This window comes from Ranitomeya variabilis, chromosome 2 (genome assembly GCF_051348905.1).
Source record: "Ranitomeya variabilis isolate aRanVar5 chromosome 2, aRanVar5.hap1, whole genome shotgun sequence".
Lineage (NCBI taxonomy): Eukaryota > Metazoa > Chordata > Amphibia > Anura > Dendrobatidae > Ranitomeya > Ranitomeya variabilis.
The window spans coordinates 759830904-759847004 of NC_135233.1; the positions used below are offsets into that span (position 1 = coordinate 759830904).

Here is a 16101-nt window from a genome sequence, read left to right on the forward strand (position 1 = left end):
TGTGCATTAGGCACTAGAGACGAAACAGTGGTGAGTGACTTAGGTGGGAGACCTGGTAGAAAAATGTGGTGACTAAAGGTTTGGTGACACAGACAGACTGTGACTTAAGGGCCAAAGCTCAAGGCCTACGTGTTGACCGCTGGGGGCAGGGTAAACCCAACATGGGTGTGATTGTGAGTGTTGCTCAAAACCGACTGAGACGGTCTTCTCGACTGGTAGGGCAAGGTAGGGTGCGTGACCTGTCTCGAGATTCCAGGTATTTGACAGGTGTTCAACCCTACAGGTGTGAACAGAGGGGGGGGATATGTGATATATAATAATAATAATAATAATAATAATTTTATTTATATAGCGCCAACATATTCCGCAGCGCTTTACAACTTATAGAGGGGACTTATACAGACAACAGACATTACAGCATAACAGAAATCACAGTTCAAAACAGATACCAGGAGGAATGAGGGCCCTGCTGCTCGCAAGCTTACAATCTATGAGGAAAAGGGGAGACACAAGAGGTGGATGGTAACAATTGCTTTAGTTATTTGGACCAGCCATAGTGTAAGGCTCGGGTGTTCATGTAAAGCTGCATGAACCAGTTAACTGCCTAAGTATGTAACAGTACAGACACAGAGGCTATTAACTGCATAAAGTGTATGAGAACATGATGGAGGAACGTGATTATGTTGTTGTTTTTTATTAATAGGCCACACAGGGATAATTAGGTTAATGCGTTGAGGCGGTAGGCCAATCTGAACAAATGAGTTTTTAGTGCACGCTTAAAACTGTGGGGATTGGGGATTAATTGTATTAACCTAGGTAGTGCATTCCAAAGAATCGGCGCCGCACGTGTAAAGTCTTGGAGACGGGAGTGGGAGGTTCTGATTATTGAGGATGCTAACCTGAGGTCATTAGCAGAGCGGAGGGCACGGGTAGGTTGGTAGACTGAGACCAGAGAGGAGATGTAGGGTGGTGCTGAGCCATGGAGTGCTTTGTGGATGAGGGTAGTAGTTTTGTACTGGATTCTGGATTGGATGGGTAGCCAGTGTAATGACTGGCACAAGGTAGAGGCATCGGTGTAACGGTTGGCGAGGAATATGATCCTGGCAGCAGCATTCAGGACAGATTGGAGCGGGGAGAGTCTGGTAAAAGGTAGGCCAATTAGTAGAGAGTTACAATAGTCCAGACGAGAATGAATAAGTGAAACAGTAAGAGTTTTTGCAGAGTCGAAAGTAAGAAAAGGGCGAATTCTGGAAATGTTTTTGAGATGCAGATAAGAAGAGCGAGCCAGTGATCGGATGTGGGGGGTGAATGAAAGCTCGGAATCAAGGATGACTCCAAGGCAGCGGGCATGTTGCTTTGGAGTAATGGTGGAACCGCACACAGAGATGGCAATGTTGGGCAAAGGTAGGTTTGTAGAGGGAGAGAACACGAGGAGTTCAGTTTTTGACAGGTTCAGTTTCAGATAGAGGGAGGACATGATGTTAGAGACAGCGGTAAGACAATCACTGGTGTTTTCTAAAAAGGTCGGCGTGATAACAGGAGAAGAGGTATATAATTGGGTGTCGTCAGCATAGAGATGGTACTGGAAACCAAATCTACTGATTGTTTGTCCAATAGGGGCAGTATACAAAGAGAAGAGGAGGGGGCCTAGGACTGATCCTTGAGGAACCCCAACAGTAAGGGGAAGGTGAGAGGAGGAGGAACCAGCAAAACAAACAGTGAAGGATCGGCCAGAGAGATAGGAGGAGAACCAAGAGAGAACGGTGTCCTTGAGGCCGATGGAGCGGAGCATAGTGAGGAGGAGCTGATGATCCACAGTGTCGAATGCTGCGGAGAGATCCAAGAGAATTAGCATGGAATAGTGACCATTAGATTTAGCTGTTAGTAGGTCATTAGAGACTTTAGTGAGGGCAGTTTCAGTAGAGTGTAAAGAGCGGAAACCAGATTGAAGAGGGTCGAGAAGAGAATTATCTGAGAGATAGCGGGTAAGACGGGAGTGGACCAGGCGTTCCAGGAGTTTAGAGATGAAGGGAAGATTAGAGACAGGTCTATAATTAGCGGCACAATTTTGATCGAGGGAGGGCTTTTTAAGTAGTGGATGTATGATGGCATGCTTAAATGAGGAGGGAAAAATACCGGAAGTGAGGGAAAGGTTGAATATTTTTGTTAGGTGAGAGGTGACAGCCGGGGAAAGGGACTGGAGGAGATGCGACGGAATGGGGTCGCTGGTGCAAGTGGTCGGGCGAGAAGATGCAAGGAGCCTGCTTACTTCTTCTTCTGTAACTGGTTCAAAGTCAGAGAGTGAACTAGATGCAGTGGGGGAGGGAGGACAGTGCTTGGTATGAAGAGATTGGGAAATGATTTCCTGTCGAATGTGGTCAATTTTTTCTTTGAAGTAATTGGCCAGATCGTCAGCGTGGAGATCTGTGGTTGGGGCCTGCTCTCTTGGGTTGAGTAGGGACCGGAAAGTGTCAAAGAGACGTTTAGGGTTATTGGACAGCGAGGTGATGAGGGTGTTGAAATAGGTTTGTTTGGAGAGGTGAAGGGCAGAGTTGTATGTTTTTAACATGAACTTATAATGGATGAAATCTTCAGGCAGATTAGATTTTCTCCACAGACGTTCGGCGCACCTGGAGCACCGCTGCAGGAAACGTGTTTGCAGCGTGTGCCACGGTTGTCGCCGTCTGTGCCGAGTTGTTCTATGTATAGGAGGTGCAGCTTCTTCCAGGGCACTTTGCAGGGTTTCGTTGTAATGCATATATATATATGTGATGCAGTAACCCCGGTAACAGGTAGGGGGCGCTGCATGATCTCCCCAGTATGCGCTTGGATACGTGATGGTATAGAGAGGAAGTTTGGCAGGATTGTGAATGGCCAATATGTGTGTTGCAGAGGAGGTTACTCTGCACTGTCAATCTGATTGTAAGTTGGTCTGCTGGGACCTGTAGTCCCTCAAGAGTTTGTGTTATGTGTATAGTTCTCATGGGAGATTGGCAGGGCTAGTCATGAGAGATGGGAGGGTCAGACTAGCCACACACACACTCCCACCCAGGGGAGTGGTTACCAGTATGTAACGTGACCAGGGTGTGGGTCAGTGTTGGTTGTGAGCTCCCTGTGTGTGGAGCTGAGAGGTGTGTCCGGTAGGTCCTGTGTGGTTCCTGTGTATGGACCTGACCGGTGAAGGTGCTGGATTGTCCTAGGAATGACTAGGGTCCTGCAAGCACCTGAGAGGGATGATGCTGGATTGTCCTAGGAATGACTAGGGTCCTGCAAGCACCTGAGACGGTCGGTGTTGGATTGTCCTAGGAATGACTAGGGTCCTGCAAGCACCTGAGACCGTGAGACTTGGCTTCGGGTGGCCTGGGTATTGGACGTTCCCGGCTGGGGAAGGACGTCCTGAAGAATACCCGGACTAGGCCACCAGGCAGGGTCTTGGCTACCTGGGTGTTGGGAGGTCCTGCGACGAGGACCGGATCCCTGAATAGCACGAGGTGAGGACCGGGATCTGCGGAGCCAGGGACAGTTACTGTGTGGGGAAGCTGGAGTCCTTCGGTGAGGTCTGGACTGACTACTGGGTGCCGACCAGGCAAGTTGGGGATCCCCGTTAGGCAGCTTACCCAGAAGAGTGTTAACGGAGTGTGGGGAAGCTGGAGTCCTTCGGTGAGGTCTGGACTGACTACTGTGTATTGACCAGGCAAGTTGGTGATCCCCGTTAGGCAGCTTACCCAGAAGAGGTTAACGGAGTCGGCATGAGGAGCAGGAGCTCCCGTCAGGTACCAAAGAGACTGTTGGTGCCTGTTGTGTTTTATGTGATATAAGTAATGAACTTTGCATAACCCGGTTTATGGCATATTCAATAAACCGCATGGACTGTTTTGTTAGAAAATTGTGCCTGGCTACATTAATCCCGCGCCAAGTGAGTGTTCCCCAATACACTCAGTAAGAAAAGTCTTACATTGTCTTACAACATATACACATACATACATATTATATATACACACACACACATATTCTTATACTGCATTTTATGCATACTGAATTCTTTCCATAGACTCTAGCAGTGAGTTGACACTAAAAATATGTTAGGACATGTTCTTTACACAAGAACAGTCCATGACAGCATCATGCAATGACTTATGTAACATTACATGTACAAAAATAAGTATTTGATACACTGTTGAGTTAGCAAGTTTTCCTACCTATAAAGAATGGAGAGGTCTGTAATTTTTATTTTGGGTATACCTCAACTTTGAGAAACAGAGTCTAAAAATAAAAAAATTTAAAAAAACAAGAAATTGTATGATTTTTAAATAATTAAATTGCAATTTATTGCTTGAAATAAGAAGCTGATCACCTACCAACCAGCAAGAATTCTGGCTCTCACAGACCTGTTAGTTTTTCTCTAAGAAGCACTTCTACTCTGCACTCATTGCCTGTATTAACTGCACCTGTTTGAACTCGTTACCTGTATAAAAGACACCTGGCCTCACACTAAATCAATCACACTCCAACCTTTCCACCATAGCCAAGACCAAAGAACTGTCTAAGGACACCAGTAACAAAATTGTTGACCTGCAGAAGGCTGGGATGGGCTACAGGACAATAGGAAAGCAGCTTGGTGAGAAGCCAACAACTGTTGGCACAAGATTACTGTCCATCTTCCTCAGTCTGGAGCTCCATACAAGATCTTGACATGTTGGGTATGGATGATTGAGAAAGGTCAGGAATTGGCCCAAAGCTACATGGGAGGACCTGGTCAATGACCTGAAGAGAGCTGTGACTACAGTCTCAAACATTACCATTACTAACACACTACGCCGTCATGGATTAAAATCCTGCAGGGCAGGCAAACTCCCCTGCTCAAGCTAGCACATGTCCAGGCCCATTTGAAGTTCACCAGTGACCATATGGATGATCCAGAGGAGGCATGGAAGAAGGTCATGTGGTCAGATGAGACCAAAATAGAACTTTTTGGTGTCAACTCCACTTGCCGTATTTGGAGAAAGAAGAAGGATAAGTACAGCTCCAAGAACACTGTCCCAACCATGAAGCATGGTGGGGAAAACATCATACTTTGGGGTGCTAAGGGGACAGGACAACTGCACCCTATTGAGGGGAGGATGGATGTGGTCATGTATCATGAGATTTTGGCCAACAACCTTCTTCCATCAGTAAGAGCATTGAAGATAGGTCATTGCTGAGCTTTCAGCATGACAATGACCCAAAACACTCAGCGAGGCCAATTAAGGAGTGGCTCCATAAGAAGCATTTCAAGGTCCTGGACTGTGATTCCCCGGCCCCTCCGCCTGCCTCCAGTCTGTGATTCCCCAGCCCCCTCTGCCTGCCTCCAATCTGCGATTCCCGGCCCCTCCACCTGCCTCCGGTCTGTGATTCCCCAGCCTCTCCTCCTGCCTCTGGTCTGTGACTCCCCGGGCCCCTCTGCCTGCCTCAGGTCTGTGATTTCCCGGTCACTCCACCTGGCTCCGGTTTGTGATTCCTCGGCCCCCTTCACCTGCCTCCAGTCTGTGATTGTCCAGCCCCCTTCGCCTACCTCCAGTCTGTGATTCCCCGGCCCCCGCCGCCTGCCTCCGGTCTGTGATTCCCCAGCCACTCCACCTGCCTCCAGTCTTTGAATAACAAGTCGCTGCTTCCTCTATTTGAAATTTCCTCTTCAAATAAAGGATGCATGTGGACGTCTAATTATCTAATTAGCAGAACCTTTCAAATGATAATTAATGAAAAATAGAGCGGATGTCTTCACCTATGGCATCATTGTAATCAGTATTACAGCACCATTACAGCCATTGCTTTACTTTACATTACAAAATTGTGCTGACAGGTTCTCTTTAAGTTCCACTCCAGTATCGATAATCTCGCTGTATTGAACAATGTAATGGTATAATAGTTATACTAGTACTAACTACTTTGTAGTTCACTGGATTATATTTGGCATATTAAGGTTTAGATATAGAGTCAGTTATATTATTAACGTTATTTTCCCAATGCTCACTACATATAGCACCAACATGTGCCGTATGGAGTTTACATACTCACACTTCATCAGCAGCCAGTTACAGTGGTTATCTGAGACTTAATTTAGTTTTCTAAGGGCCTAAGCACTTATCGGCATATAGTTGCTAACTTGCTAACTACCTGCCTGTTCTGCATTGCAGCGTTGGCTCTTGGCGAAGAGCAGTCACTGACAGCCCCTGGCAGCGATTCTCCTACTTTCTGTGAAATGATGCCGACAGAGTAGTTCCCTCTTGCACTTTCTTGTATTGTGCTCTGCTCTGTCAATGGGGCATCACTGCTGATGTTATATTGATTGACAGCCAACTCAGCCTAATGCAGAGGGGAGCCAGCTGTCAATCAACATGGCAGTGATGTCACAGAAAGCAGGAGAATTGTTGGCAACTACCGCTCTGACCTGGGAGCAATCGGCAGAACTTCCGTTGATTTTATTTTCCTATAGGGCCAAGCACTTATGTCCATATTGATGGATTAAATTACTTTCAGTAACCTATCAGTATGGTTTTGAAGTGTGGGAGGTAATCAGGGAACGTCGCTCTAAAAATCCAGGACCCGAGGGATACCTCCAATAAATAAAACTTGTTGTTTTTGCATTTAAAGTACCCCACAAAACTTTGTTGTCTAAACTTGTGGAAATTTACACGTAGTGTAGATTAAATGTGGTTATATACTCATTGATTGCCATCTTCTCCGAATTTTTAGAAACAATGCACTCCCCATCAGGGTCAGGTGACAACTATTCCAACTTCCCGAAGCACACTGGAGGCTATGTGTGAACCGAATGTCATTTTTATGATATAAACCTAAGGAGCCTGGATCTGGAGAGCCAATAAAAAGTTTGGTGGAACAGCTTCATTTAGGTATAAAACGTAGAATAAGTCAACACACTACTCGAAGCACCATAATAATTACAGAGCCATTCTGGGGCATATACTGCATACAGAATATATAATAAGGAATTCATCTCTCTCTATTAGCTCAGTAAATGTAGAAAAGTAAGTGTAAGATTCTCAGTATGCCGTAGACTCTCTTCTAAGCAAAACAGTATTGAAATTGTATGAAAAATATTTGAAAAATAAACAAGGAATGAATAGCTAAATAAACCACAAACCTCAAAGGAATAGTCTATCCCCTTCCCATTTTCTCTCCCTCCTCCATCTCCGTCCTGTTTTCTAAAGTCTATTTTTGGAAAATCCATAAAAAATGTGCATACTAAACTTCTGTCTTGGTTTCCTGATAGAAGAAAAATGAATCATGTCGAAGTTATGGAATAAGCAATCTGCAGTTTTATTGTTGACTAACAAAAATAACCTACACTATTTGTGCGCTGCGCTGTGTCCAACCTCAGACTAATTTCCTGGTCAGTTGTGGCCAATTTTTTGTCATGTGAATGAAAAGACATTTCTCACTTACTCACAGTCCTCCTACTTAAAATTAGTGGGCCAGAATAGTGCATAAAACAGCCTTCAAATCTTCCACCCATCAGCTATACCAGCAGGCACAATGCGCCCCACACAAAGCAACATATGGGCATGATGGGTCCAATTTTATCAATGACACAAACCCTGCCTAAAATATATTAGTTACAAAATTAAGCTGCGTCTTAACTTTATTCCATGTACGGTAACTGTTTCCATGTCTTTTTCTTTTTTTTATTTTGGGGAAGGTAAAGACTTTAAAAAAGATTTAAAGATACTAGCATGCAAACAGTAGTAAAGAATTTTGTACTATTGTCCTGTCTGCATGGACAATGTATTTATTGGGGTTTTCTGGTTTCAACCCTCCTAAGCCATCTACACTGTGTGCAGAATTATTAGGCAAGTTGTATTTTGATCACATGATCCTTTTTATACATGTTGTCATACTCCAAGCTGTTCAGACTTGAGAGCCAACTACCAATTAAGTAAATCAGGTGATGTGCATCTCTGTAATGAGGAGGGGTGTTGTCTAATTACATCAAAACCCTATATAAAGTGTGCTTAATTATTAGGCAACTTCCTTTCCTTTGGCAAAATGGGTCAGAAAAGAGATTTGACGGGCTCTGAAAAGTCCAAAATTGTGACATGTCTTGCAGAGGGATGCAGCAGTCTTCAAATTGCCAAACTTTTGAAGCGTGATCACCGAACAATCAAAGCGTTTCATGGCAAATAGCCAACAGGGTCGCAACAAGCGTGTTGGGCAAAAAAGGCACAAAATAACTGCCCGTGAATTGAGAAAAATCAAGCGTGAAGCTGCCAAGGTGCCATTTGCCACCAGTTTTGCAATATTTCAGAGCTGCAACGTTATTGGAGTAACAAAAAGCACAAGGTGTGCAATACTCATGGACATGGCCGAGGTAAGGAAGGCTGAAAAATGACCACCTTTGAACAAGAAACATAAGATAAAACGTCAAGACTGGGCCAAGAAATATCTTAAGACTGACTTTTCAAAGGTTTTATAGACTGATGAAATGAGAGTGACTCTTGATGGGCCAGAGGCTGCATCAGTAAAGGGCAGAGAGCTCCACTCCGACGCCAGCAAGGTGGAGGTGGGGTATTGGTATGGGCTGGTATCATCAAAGATGAACTTGTGGGACTTTTTCTGGTTGAGCATGGAGTGAAGCTGAACTCCCAGGCCTACTGCCAGTTTCTGGAAGACAACTTCTTCAAGCAGTGGTACTGGAAGAAGTCGGTATCATTGAAGAAAAACATGATTTTCATGCAGGACAATGCTCCATCACATGTCTCCAACTACTCCACAGCGTGGCTGGCCAGTAAAGCTCTCAAAGAAGAAAAAATAATGACATGACCCCCTTGTTCACCTGATCTGAACCCCATAGAGAACCTGTGGTCCCTCATAAAATGTGAGATCTACAGGGAGGGAAAACAGTACACCTCTCGGAACAGTGTCTGGGAGTCTGTGGTGGCTGCTGCACGCAATGTTGGTCATAAACAGATCAAGCAACTGACAGAATCTATGGATGGAAGGCTGTTGAGTGTCATCATAAAGAAAGGTTGCTATATTGGTCACTATTTTTTGGGGGTTTTGTTTTTGCATGTCAGAAATGTTTATTTCTAAATTTTGTGCAGTTATATTGGTGTACCTGGTGAAAATAAACAAGTGAGATGGGAATATATTTGGTTTTTATTAAGTTGCCTAATAATTCTGCACAGTGATAGTTACCTGCACAAACAGATATCCTCCTAAGATAGCCAAATCTTAAAAAAACACTCGAACTTCCACAAATATTAAGCTTTGATATTTATGAGTCTTTTGATTGAGAACATAGTTGTTGAGCAATAATAAAAATAATTCTCTAAAATACAATACATCTTGCCTAATAATTCTGCACACAGTGTATATAGGCATGCAGGTCGTAGGAAGCTGATTAAAATGATAACTTGATATCTGCTTTGCGATGTTTTATAAATGATGTCCACTTTTTTCTTATACGTACATGAGCTGTTCCAGGCGATGGGCCGGACACTGATCTCCCTGAGAATCTGCCTCCATAGATTATTTTAAGTGAAAGCAGGGGTTACCAGTGTGATATGTAATGGTTACCAGTGTGTTGAGTAATGGCCGCTCTCTGCTCTCCTGACCTAACTGCGGAGTTGTGTGTGATTATAACGGACACGTCTGCAGATTCCTCTCTGTTTCCATCTCACAGACAGACAGGGTTGCAATATTGTTACAGCACAGCAGAGCTGTGAGAGCTGAACCTGCAAACATGTTTGTTATGAGACTGACTTCAACTCTGCTGTACTGTGTTACATGTGTCACACTGGTAAAGCCCACCTTTATTTAACGGAAGCTCTGGAGGCAGATTCTTATGGAGATCAGTGTCCGCCCATGGTCCTGAGCAGCACATTTACATACAAGAAAAATGTGAATTTCTCTGGAATAAAGGTACCTTCACACTAAACGACTTACCAACGATCACGACCAGCGATACGACCTGGCCGTGATCGTTGGTAAGTCGTTGTGTGGTCGCTGGGGAGCTGTCACACAGACAGCTCTCTCCAGCGACCAACGATCAGGGGAACGTCTTCGGCATCGTTGAAACCGTCTTCAACGATGCCGAAGTCCCCCTGCAGCACCCGGGTAACCAGGGTAAACATCAGGTTACTAAGTGCAGGGCCGCGCTTAGTAACCCGATATTTACCCTGGTTACCATTGTAAAAGTAAAAAAAAAAAAAAAAACACTACATACTCACATTCTGATGTCTGTCAGGTCCCCCGGCGTCCACAGGGTTAAAACTGCTTTTGGCAGGAGCGCTGCTATGCACGCGCTGCTGCCATGAGCTTCCCTGCACTGAATGTGTCAGCGCCGGCCGTAACAGCGGTGACGTCACCGCTGTGCTCTGCTTTACGGCCGGCACTGACACACAGTGCAGGAAGCTCTCAGCAGCAGCGCGTGCATTAGCAGCGCTCCTGCCGAAAGCAGTTTTAACCCTGTGGACGCCGGGGGACATGACAGACATCAGAATGTGAGTATGTAGTGTTTTTTTTTTTTTTTACTTTTACAATGGTAACCAGGGTAAATATCAGGTTACTAAGCGCGGCCCTGCACTTAGTAACCCGATATTTACCCTGGTTACAAGTGAACACGTCGCTGGATCGGCGTCACACATGCCGATCCAGTGATAACAGCGGGTGATCAGCGACGAAATAAAGTTCTGGACTTCTAGCTCCGACCAGCGATATCACAGCGGGATCCAGATCGCTTCTGTGTGTCAAACACAACGAGATCGCTATCCAGAACGCTGCAACGTCACGGATCGTTGTTTTTCTCGTTGCAAAGTTGCTGAGTGTGAAGGTACCTTAAGACATCGGTTTTCAGATACCAAGGCATCATTTTATTCAGCTTCAAATAACCTACGTGCCCATATATACGGCTTAGGAGGGTTGATCATACTGACAGATTCCCTTTTAACCACTTTACCCCCAAAGGTGGTTTTGCACGTTAATGACAGGCCAATTTTTACCATTCTGACCAATGTCACTTTGAGGTAATAACTATGGTACGCTTCAATGAATCCCACTGATTCTGAGACTGTTTTTTTCATGACATATTGTACTTCATGATGGTGATAACATTTATTCGATATGACTTGCGTTTATTTGTGAAAAAAATGAAAACGGCAAAAATTTTGAAATTTTGCAATTTTCCAACTTTGAATTTTTATGCCCTTAAATCAGAGACATACAGTACAGACCAAAAGTTTGGACACACCTTCTCATTTAAAGATTTTTCTGTATTTTCATGACTATGAAAATTGTACATTCACACTGAAGGCATCAAGACTATGAATTAACACGTGGAATTATATACTTAACAAAAAAGTGTGAAACAACTGAAATTATGTCTTATATTCTAGGTTCTTCAAAGTAGCCACCTTTTGCTTTGATGACTGCTTTGCACACTCTTGGAATTCTCTTGATGAGCTTCAAGAGGTAGCCACTGGGAATGGTCTTCCAACAATCTTGAAGGAGTTCCCAGAGATGCTTAGCACTTGTTGGCCCTTTTGCCTTCACTCTGCGGTCCAGCTCACCCCAAACCATCTCGATTGGGTTCAGGTCGGGTGACTGCGGAGGCCAGGTCATCTGGCATAGCACCCCATCACTCTCCTTCTTGGTCAAATAGCCCTTACACAGCCTGGAGGCCTTTCTGGGGTCATTGTCTTGTTGAAAAATAAATGATGGCCAACTAAACGTAAACCGGATGAAATAGCATGCCGCTTCAAGATTCTGTGGTAGTCATGCTGGTTCAGTATGCCTTTAATTTTGAATAAATCCCCAACAGTGTCACCAGAAAAGCAGCCCCACACCATCAATCCTCCTCCATGCTTCACGGTGGGAACCAGGCATGTAGAGTCCATCCGTTCACCTTTTCTGCATCGCACAAAGAAACGGTGGTTGGAACCAAAGATCTCAAATTTGGACTCATCAGACCAAAGCACAGATTTCCATTGGTCTAATGTCCATTCCTTGTGTTCTTTAGCCCAAACAAGTCTCTTCTGCTTGTTGCCTGTCCTTAGCAGAGATTTCCTAGCAGCTATTTTACCATGAAGGCCTGCTGCACAAAGTCTCCTCTTAACGGTTGTTGTAGAGATGTGTCTGCTGCTAGAACTCTGTGTGGCATTGACCTGGTCTCTAATTTTTTTCTTGCCATTATACAAATTCTAGCAGTCTATTCAGCAGGACTATCAGCTGTGTATCCACCAAACTTCTGCACAGCACAACTGATGGTCCCAACCCCATTTATAAGGCAAGAAATCCCACTTATTAAACCTGACAGGGCACACCTGTGAAGTGAAAACCATTCCTGGTGACTACCTCTTGAAGCTCATCAAGAGAATGCCAAGAGTGTGCAAAGCAGTCATCAAAGCAAAAGGTGGCTACTTTTTAGAGCCTAGAATATTAGGCTACTTTCACATTAGCGTCGTGCACTGCACGCCGCTATGCGTCGTTTTGTAGAAAAAAACGCATCCTGTAAAAGTGCTTGCAGGATGCGTTTTTTCTCCATAGACTTGCATTAGAGACGCAGTGCGACGCATTGCCACACGTCGCAACCGTCGTGCGACGGTTACGTCGGTCCATCGCCACCAAAAAACGTTGCATGTACCGTTTTTTGGTGCGTCGAGACCGTCTTTTCCGAACTCTGCCCCCGCCTCCCCGCACCTCACAATTTGGCAGCGGATGCATTGAAAAACAGCATCCGATGCCCCCATTGTGCGGCGCATTCACTGCTAGCGTCGGTACGTCGCAACGACGCAATTCGTCGTGCGTCGTACGACGCTAGTGTGAAAGTAGCCTAAGAGATATTTTCAGTTGTTTCACACTTTTTTGTTAAGTATATAATTCCACGTGTTAATTCATAGTTTTGATGCCTTCAGTGTGAATGTACAATTTTCATAGTAATGAAAATACAGAAAAATCTTTAAATGAGAAGGTGTGTCCAAACTTTTGGTCTGTACTGTATGTCACACAAAATACTTATTTAGTAACATTTCCCATGTCATGTCTACCATGTCTACTTTACATCAGCACAATTTTGGAGCTAAATTTTTTTTTGTTAGGAAGTTATAAGGGTTAAAATTTCACCAGTGATTTTTCATTTTTCCAACAAAATTTACAAAACCATTTTCTTTTTAGGGAACACATCACATTTGAAGTCACTTTGAAGGGTCTATATGATAGGAAATATCCAAAAGTGACACCATTGTAAAAACTCCACCCCTCAAGATGCTCAAAACCACATTCAAGAAGTTTAATAACCCGTCAGGTACTTCACATGAATTTTCGGAATATGGAAAAAAAAAAAAAATCACAAAAAAATTTTTCAGATACAATTTTTTTTATTTTGACAAGGGTAACAGGAAAAAAAATGGACCCCAAAATTTGTTGTAAATTTCTCCTGAGCATGTCGATACCACATATGAGGGAGAAAACCACTGTTTGGGCACACGGCAGAGCTTGGAAAGGAAGGAGCCCATTTGACTTTTTGAATGCAAAATTTGCTAGAACAATTGGCGGATGTTATGTCGTGTTTGGAGAGCCCCTGATGTGACTAAACAGTGAAAATCCCCCACATGTGACACCATTTTGGAAGCTAGGCCCTTCAGGAAACTGATCAAGATGTGTGGTGAGATCATTGAACCCTTTGGTACTTCACAGAAGTTTAGAACGTTGAGCCATAAAAATGAAAAAAATCTAGTTTTCCCCACAAATATGTTTTTAGCCCAACATTTTGCATTTTCATAACAGTAACAGGAGAAACTGCAAAATACAATTTGTTGTGCAATTTCTCCTGAGTACAATGATACCCAATATGAGGGGAAAAAAATACTGTTTGGATGCACTTCGGGGCTCGGAAGGGAAGGAGCATCATTTGACTTTTTGAATGTAAAATTTCTTGTAATCATTAGCAGACGTCATGTCCCATTTGGAGAGCCCCTGATGTGCCTAAACAGTGGAAACCCCCCACAAGTGGCACCATTTTGGAAACTAGACCCCCCAAGGAATATATTTAGATGTGTAGTGAACCCCAGGTGCTTCACAGATGTTTATAACATTGAGCCGTGAAAATAATAAAATCACACACCGTGTGTGGTAAGATAAGGCAGCTTTATTCTTCGGGTCAGTACTATCACAGTGATACCTAATTTACTGTATATCTTTTTTATGTTTTGCCGCTTTTACACAATAAAAACTTTTATAGAAAAAACAATTTTTGCATCCCTTTATTCTGAGAGCTATAACTTTTTTTTTTTTTCCGCTGATGGAGCTGTATGGCAGGTTGTTTTTTTTGCAGGACAAGATGACGTTTTCAACGGAACCATGTTTATTTATATCTGTCTTTTTTTATCACTTTTTATTCTACTTTTTATTTGGCGGTATGATGATAAAGCAATGTTTTTTTGCCTTGCTTTTTATTTTTTATGGTGTTCACTAAAGGGGTTAACTAGTGGGACAGTTTTATATGTTGGGTCATTGCGGACGCAATGATATCAAATGTGTTCTTTTATTGTTTATATTTTTTTCATTAAAATATTTATAGATACACTATCTTTGATTTTTTTATTATTTTTTAATATTTTTACAATTATTTTTAAAAAAGTTTTACTTTTTTTTAAACTTTTTTTCATTTTTTTGCAGGCAGATCGATTGTACAGTATTGGATGCAGCAGCATCCCCGTGCTGTACAAACTGTCAGCTCTACTCTGACAAAGTTGCTGATCATGTACTGTGGATGATCAGCAACTTTCCTAGCTCTGGTGACCCAGATGTCATCAAGACTACATCAGGTCACCATGGCAATGATTGGGACAACGTGTCACGCAGCGGGGTCTCTGATCCAAAGGCAGAGGGAATCCCTCTGCTGGCTCCTGGAATCCTGCGATCAAATTCGATTGCAGAATTTAGGGGATTAAAGTGCCGAGAGTGGTGCGGGACCGCTCCTGGCACTTAGTGCCGGATGTCAGCAATCAAAATCACTTGAAACCCGGCGGCAATCGCGATGACTTAACAATCCATCCCTGGTCAAATAGGCCCAGGGCGCAGGGATGGATTATTACGTCAGATGTCAGAAAGGTGTTAATAGTGACATTTTTTAAAAGAGGTTGGACACTTAGAATTAGGCCGTGTCTTGGTCTTGCTGGCAGAAGAAGTGGGCATGTCTTAAGAATTTATACACATTAAACTTCAACCCTGTTACTAGTTGTCAGATACCAAGACTTATAGTGTTGAACATCCAGAATAGCGACAATTTGTTCTAGGACAAGCATTACATCTGACTAAGGCAGTGACATTAGCAACAGTGTTGGGTGTTCACAATTGGTGCAGTGCATATGTTCAAGCATAAATGCATTTCAGAGTTTTATGTGTCTTTCAAATTAAGGCACCATAAATAAAAGAAACATGGTCGATCCCCAGAACTATAGGACTCTCACTAGCGGGTTTACAAGTTGTCCGTTACCCTAGTAAACAATGACAACTAGTTTTAAAAGACTGAATATGTCACTGACCACCAAAGACCACTGGGAAGAAGACTGTGGCATTTACAGAATGTGTCAGCTGCTACCTTCACAACCCCATAGCATTAACCTGGTGCTAAAAGCAACTGGAATTTGTCTTATCATGTCTCGCCTAATGTTTTGAAATATAAACACATACACAGTTAGTAAAATAAGTCTTTGATACACTGCCAATTTTGCACGTTTTTCCTCCGACAAACAAAGGAGAGGTCCGTAATTCTATCGTAGGTACACTTCAACTGTGAAAGACAGAATCAAAAAATAAAATCCAGGAAATCACATTATATGATTTTTACATAATTAAGTTGCATTTATTACATGAAATAAGTATTTGATCACCTACCACCCAGCAAGAATTCTTACTCTCACAGACCTGTTAGCTTTTCTATAAGATGCCCTCCTACTCTGCACTCATTTCCTGTATTGATTGCACGTGTATGAACTTCTTACCTGTATAAAAGACACCTGTCCACACACTCAATCACACTCCAACCTCTCCACCATGTTCAAGACCAAAGAGCGGTCTAAGGGCATTAGGCACAAAATTGTAGAC

The 16101-nt window shown here is 43.3% G+C and overlaps 2 protein-coding genes across 3 annotated transcripts in view; one reads left to right on the forward strand and one right to left on the reverse strand.

Moving 5' to 3' along the window:
- LOC143809899 (uncharacterized) overlaps positions 1 to 16101 on the forward strand; it is an 848616-nt gene that overhangs the window by 205261 nt on the left and 627254 nt on the right. The gene's annotated exons all lie outside the window — the stretch shown is intronic.
- FHL5 (four and a half LIM domains 5) overlaps positions 1 to 16101 on the reverse strand; it is a 105012-nt gene that overhangs the window by 86205 nt on the left and 2706 nt on the right. Inside the window, exon 1 of one of the 2 annotated variants that reach the window (XM_077289700.1) lies at positions 6154 to 6389. The exons of the other annotated variant lie outside the window; for it this stretch is intronic. The gene's annotated coding sequence lies outside the window, so the exon portion shown is untranslated. Of the gene's footprint in view, positions 1 to 6153; positions 6390 to 16101 lie in introns of those variants that run through there. 2 annotated transcript variants of the gene reach the window in all.